Here is a 6,920-nt window from a genome sequence, read left to right on the forward strand (position 1 = left end):
GGAGACAAGGTCCAATTTGCTTTCTATCTTTTGAAGGACAGAGCACGTGACTGGTGAGAGGAGGTCGGGCATGCCATTGGAGGTGATTCAGCTTTAGATGCGATGACCTGGAGTGACTTTTTGGCCAGGTTCAGGGCCAAGTTTGCACCCGTGATTGAGGTGCAATAGCTAGCTAGGGAGTTCCAGGATCTCCAGCAAACGACTGAGACGGTGACCAAGATCACCATTATGTTTAGCAAGAGGCCCCTTCTCGTTCTGTAGAGGAAACCAAAGGGGGTTCAGTTAGGGAGTGCGGAAAAAATCCCAATGTATCAAATCACCGATTGAGGAGCGAACAGGGTCGCAGCCGCTGTCGCAAGTGGGACAAGCTGCACGAGGGGACGTGCAGGGCGGGTAGTTTAGGCTACTTCAAGTGCAGCCGAACTGGTCATGTTAGCAGGGATTGTACTGCTACCACCTCCACCACGATATTATCAGATATGATTTGCTTCTAGTGCAATCAGAGGGGACACAAGCGGTCCTAGTGCCCGAGTTTAGCAGCAACAGGACAGGTGGCGGCACTCGCTCCTGCTACGTTGAGTATTACCGATGGCCGTCAGGGCCTGTCAGAGGCGCCAATGGCGAAGAGTAGAGCCTTCCATTTGACAATAGAGGAGGCACGTGCAGCTCCCGGTGTTATGACGGTAATGTATCTTCTCCTTATCTTTTTATTTATATTGATTATTTCTTATGTTTATGTGTTTCATTATAGGATCGTTCCTTGTGAACGGTATATCTGCTCTGGTATTATTTGATTCGGGGGCTACCCGATCTTTTGTGTCGCTCGTGTTGAGCAAGTGGTTTGTAGGAGCTCCAGGGGAGCTGGACTATCTGCTAGATGTAGAGATAGCAGATGATAGGACCGTTCGGGTTGTGAGGGTTCACCAGGGATGTACACTGCATTTGTTTAATGAGCAATTTTCGTGGATTTAGTCCCTATTCCCCTGCAAGGGAATAAGGTTATAGTGGGCATGGACTTGTTGAGCCCTAATGGGATAGTGATCGACTACGAGCAGTAGCTTGTGCGGGTTCGGACCCCGAGTGAGGGAGGTTTAGTGATTCAGGGTGAGAGGCCGAAGGGTGGACCGACTTTATGTTCAGTAGCGAGAGCGAGGCGCTACCTTCAACAGGGTTGCACAAGCTATGTCGCCTATGTTATGGATATCCAAGATAGGGGTAAGGCGACTATGGATGATGTTCCAATCGTACGGGAGTACCCGAACGTGTTCCCAGAGGTTTTGCCTGGGGTACCTCCGAAGAGGAAGGTAGAGTTCAGGGTTGACCTAGTTCCTGGTGTGGCTCCAATAGCCAAGGCACCATATCGGTTGGCTCCTCCTGAGATGCAGGAGTTATCTACACAGCTACTGGAGTTGTTAGACAAAGGATTTATCAGGCTGAGCAGTTCACCATGGGGAGCCTCGATCATGTTTGTGAAGAAGGACAGGTCACATCGGATATGTATAGATTACCGGGAGCTGAATAAGGTAACGGTGAAGAACCGTTACCCCCTCCCGAGGATTGATGATTTATTTGACCGGCTTCTGGTTTCATCTTGGTTCTCCAAGATTCATATGAGATTGGGTTATCACCAGATGCGAGTCAGGGACGGCAACGTGCCAAAGACGACATTTCGGACTCGCTATGGTCACTATGAGTTCGTGGTGATGCCGTTTAGGCTCAACAATGCTCCTGCCACCTTCATGGACCTCATGAACCGCGTGTGCAGACCGATGGTGGACCAGTCTGTGATAGTCTTCATTGATGACATCTTGGTTTATTCCAAGAATCAGGAGCAGCATGAAGAGAACTTGAGAGAGGTGCTGGAGACACTGAGGAGGGAGAGAATTTTCGCAAAGTTCTCTAAGTGTGAGTTCTAGTTGCGCGAGGTGCAGTGTCTGGGGCACCTTGTCAACTAGAAGGGCATTCTGGTGGATCCAACCAAGATAGAGGTCATGATGCAGTGGGAGGTTTCAAGGTCTCCAACTAAGATTTGGAGTTTTCTAGGTCTAGTGGGTTATTATCGGAGATTCATCTAGGATTTCTCCAAGATCGTTGTTCCCTTGACCCGACTGACCATGAAGTCGGTGACATTCCGTTGGGGGCCTGAGCAACAGGCAGCCTTTGAGACTCAGGCAGCGGTCATGCGAGGCAACGATTCTAACTTTACCTGAGGGTGTCGATGACTTTGTGGTTTACTGTGATGCTTCGATCACAGGCATGGGTGCAATGTTGATGCACCGGGGTCACATGATAACATACGCTTCGAGGCAGTTGAAGCCTCATGAGGCGAACTACCCGATGCACAATTTGGAGCTGGGGGCTGTAGTCTTCGCCCTCAAGATTTGGCGACATTACCTCTATGGGGTCCTTTGTACCATTTACACGGACCACAAGAGCTTGAGGTACCTCATGGATCAGCCGAATCTGAACATGAGGCAGAGTCGATGGTTAGATGTGGTGATGGATTTCGACTGTAAGATCCTTTACCACACGTGCAAGGCCAATGTGGTGGTCGATGCTCTTAGCCGCAAGTCAGCGGGGGCTACGATACGAGATATATGTTCGAGGATGACAGTGATTACTCTGTTGCTGGAGCAGATCCAGGAGGCGAATGTTGAGGGTATGAAGGAAGAGAGTCGGAAGTGTGAGAGGATCGTAGGCCAAGTGGCCTCATTTGACTATGACAGCCATGGGTTGTTGACCCTTCATAGGAGGTTCTGGGTCCCATATTGGGGCGGGGTACGATAGACTTTGATGGATGAGGCCCACAATCCATTCCGAGGCGGCGAAGATGTATCGGGATCTTTGCCTTGGTTACTAGTAGGCATGCATGAAACGGGACATAGCATGGTACATGGAGTGGTGCTTGACTTGCCAGAAAGTTAAGGCCAAACACCAGCGACCTCACGACAAGATGCAGTCGTTGGATATTCTCGTGTGGAAATGGGAAGATATCACTATGGATTTCCTCATGAAGCTTCACAGGACCACACATAGAGTAGATTTGATATGGGTCATCGTGGATCAGTTGACCAAAAGTCCTTACTTCATTCCGATCTAGGAGAGTATATCGGCTGAGAAGCCAGCCGAGATCTACGTACGTAAGGTGGTGGCACATCATGGAGTGCCGAATTCGGTTGTGTCAGACTGAAATGTTCGTTTCACTTCCAGATTTTGGAAACAGTTTCACAACGAGATGGGTACTCGTCTTCACTTCAGCACAACCTTTCACCCTCAGACTGACGGGCAGAGTGAGAGGACAATTTAGACACTAGAGGACATTTTGCGTGCGTGCGTATTGGATTTTGGAGGCAGATGGGATACGTATCTTCCGTTAGCGAAATTTTCATATAACAACAACTACCACGCTAGCATAGATCGACCTCCCTTCAAGATGCTCTATAGGAGGAAGTGCAGGACCCCAATATGTTGCGGCGAGGTCGGTCAAAGAGTCATGGGGAGTACCGAAGTGATACTCAAGACCACTAAGAAGATTCAGCAGGTCCAGAGTAGGCTTCAGACTGCTCAGAATCGGCAGAAAAATTATGCCGACCAGCGCCATTCAGAGTTGGAGTTTCAGGAAGGCGACATGGTCCTCCTGAAGGTGTCACCTTGGAAAGGTGTCATCCGGTTCAGGAAGCGGGGCATGTTGGGCCCTAGGTACATCGGTTCATTCAGGGTTTTGGCTCAGGTAGGCAGGGTTGCTTACCTTTTAGATCTTCCAGCAGAGCTCAGCCATATCGACAACACTTTCCATGTCTACTAGTTGCGGAAGTTCTTAGTGGATAACTCCACAGTCGTGCCTTTATAGGATATACAAGTTGATGGTAGTCTGAACTACATCGAGAGACCAGTAGCTATTCTCAACAAGAAGACGAAGGAGCTGAGGAACAAGTGGGTGGAACTTGTGAAGGTGCAATGACAGCACCGCAAGGGCTCAGAATGGACTTGGTAGCCCGAGGAGGAGATGAGGGAGCACTACCCAAAGTTACTTCCCGACGCATCAGACTAGGAGGACGAATTCTGAGACAAGTGGGGGAGAATTATATCGCCTAGTTCCTGGTATGTATTTAATAAAGAATTATTCATTTTTGTATAGAAACTCGATGAGTTGGAGGCCCCAAACTCGTCGAGTAGGAATGGAAATTTGACGTGAGTTGTAAAGTCTACTCGACGAGTAAGGATAGTAGAATGAAACCCTAATTTTCAGGGATTTGCACCCTATTTAAACACCTTAACCTCCAAAGTTTGGCCTCATTTAAACCTCCAAGTCCCAAACCCTAAATCTTGCCCTAATACCTTGTGTGAGCTTGTGAGTCATTTTTGAGAGAAACTTGTGCTTTTGAAGCTTGTGGAGGAAGAAGAAGCTTCAGGATTCAAGAAGAAGTAGAGAGTAGATCCATAAACTTCACTCCATTTGCAACATTTTCTGGTAAGCAAGTCTCAAATTTGCTCAATGATTACTTAGATCTCTTCATCTTCACTTTTATTGGGTTTTTGGTCCAAATATCTTGATCCTTGGGAAATGGACGTCCCAAGTGAGTATACTTCCAGATCTAGGACCTTTAAGGGCTTCCATGGCATGAAGGAGCAAACTTTATGGCCACTGAAGCCCCGTGCAAGCTTTAGGATATCATTTGGGGCTTTTATGCTCCAAAAGGCCATGCATGGAGAGAAAGTCAGAGACTTTATATGCATGAAGTGTCTAGGGTCTAGATCTCAGTTTGTATGCTTTAGCTTGAAGTATTAATGGCTTTTGAGTCAAGAACAAGGTCTTAAAGAATTAGGGTTTGAGATAAACCCATTAAGGAAGGGTATTAACGGGTAAAGTTGGAAAATTTACCCTTAAAAGGACATTTCCAGTGTATATATGAAGTATGGAGATTTGATCTAAAAGATAGGGGCTTAATCTATTAACATAGCTTAACAGACTGGAAAACTTGACAAGTTCATAAAGGAACTCGACGAGTTGGGTCGAAATGCCCCGACCCCGTAGAAGGAAAAAAACGACGAGTTCAGGACGGACTCGACGAGCGGAATTGGAATTTCCTGATTCTGATAATATGAGAAACTCAACGAGTTGGATCGCGATTTCAGGGTTTCTGATTTATGAAACTAGGCGAGTTGATGGGTCAACTCGGCGAGTTGAGTCAACCCAGAATGTTGACTTTGACCATCGGTAAAATGGTCATTTTACCCTAAGAAGGATTAATGAATTTTGACTAATTGTTATTGTGATAATGATAGCACGGGAGTCGTTGTAGCAGCCGTTAGAGATTCCTTACCGCGAGATTTCATTGTCAGCTTTACGAGGTGAGTTTCCTCCTGTATGAACGGGTCGAAGGCACTAATGTCGGCCCGTATATGTATGCTAGTATGTTCCGAGCTTTGGTCCGATGTCGAGGATAGCCCGATGTATGTTTATATGTTTTCGGACTTCTGTCTGATATCGGGGAAAGCCCGAGGAATGTTTGTATGCTTGATGTCTTCGTGATTCTTGCATGTGCTTGTTTTATATGCTTCGGATTTTAGTCTGATGTCAGGGTAAGCCCGTGGAATGTTTATATGTTTATGTTATATGTTTCCGGATTTTGGTCCGATGTCGGGAGGGGCCCTAGGAATGTTTATATGTTCATGTTATATGATTATGTTTATATGTATTTGTTTATATGTTATATGTATACCGGATATCAGTCGGATGTCGGGCGAGGCCTGATGTAACGGGCAAGGCCCAATGTATGTTATTATGTAATTATACGATTATGTGTATGGTCTGTGGTAGTTTGGGGAGACTCACTAAGCTTCATGCTTACATTTTTCAGTTTTGGTTTCAGGTACTTCCGGTAGTAAGGGGAAGAGCTCAGGATGACTGCAATGCAGACACCTTTTGTTATAGCCTGGGATGTTTTTACTCTGATATTTTGATATGTGTTTTTGATGGGATACTTGATTTGATAATTTGATTTATGTTTTGGATGGAATTATTTTGAAAGATATGGTTATTTTAATAATTTAAATTGAAATTTTCGGACCGTATTTTTGGGATGATACATCTAAGCTACCTGAAAACTCAAGATGTTACAACTCTCCCCCACTTGATCTAGACTTCATCCCTAAAGTCTGTTGCAGCAAACATATCCGGTTAATGCTCCCGCATCTCAGCCTCTGGCTCCTAGTTCCACTCTGAGCCTCTCTGATCCTGCCATTGTACCTTCACCAGACGTACTTCCTTTCTCCTCAAGACCTTCACTTTTCTCTCCAAAATAGCCACGAGCCTCTCAACATAGTTCAGGTGCTCATCAACTTGAACATCATCTAGTGAGACAACCACATCCTCATCCAATACGCACTTCTGCAACTGCAAAACATGGAATGTGCTATGGATCTGACTAAGCTCCTCGGGAAGGTCTAATCGGTAGGCAACCTGACCAACCCTGGCAATAATCCGGAATGGTCCAATAAATTAGGGACCCAATTTCCCCCTCTTCCGGAAGTGAATCACACCTTTCCAAGCTGAGACTTTCAGCAACACCATCTCACCAACCTGAAACTCTAACTCAGATCGGCGCTGGTCGGCATAACTTTTCTACTGACTCGGAGTAGTCTGCAACCTCTACCTAATCTGTTGAATCATCTCTATAGTCTAAAGAACCACCTCGGTTCGACCCATGATCATGTGACCAACCTCTCCCCAACAACCTGGGGTGCGACATCTCAGCCCATACAAAAGCTCAACAGGCAGAGCACCAATGTTGGATTGGAAACTGTTGTTCTAGGAGAACTCTGCAATAGGTAGGTAGGAGTCCCTGTTTGATAAGGTGTCTAAGTCCATAACTATTTATGGTTTGTACTTGACCTGGTTTTGCATGGTCCATTTGGGT

This window comes from Lactuca serriola, chromosome 2 (assembly GCF_051521515.1).
Source record: "Lactuca serriola cultivar US96UC23 chromosome 2, Lser_US96UC23_V15, whole genome shotgun sequence".
Lineage (NCBI taxonomy): Eukaryota > Viridiplantae > Streptophyta > Magnoliopsida > Asterales > Asteraceae > Lactuca > Lactuca serriola.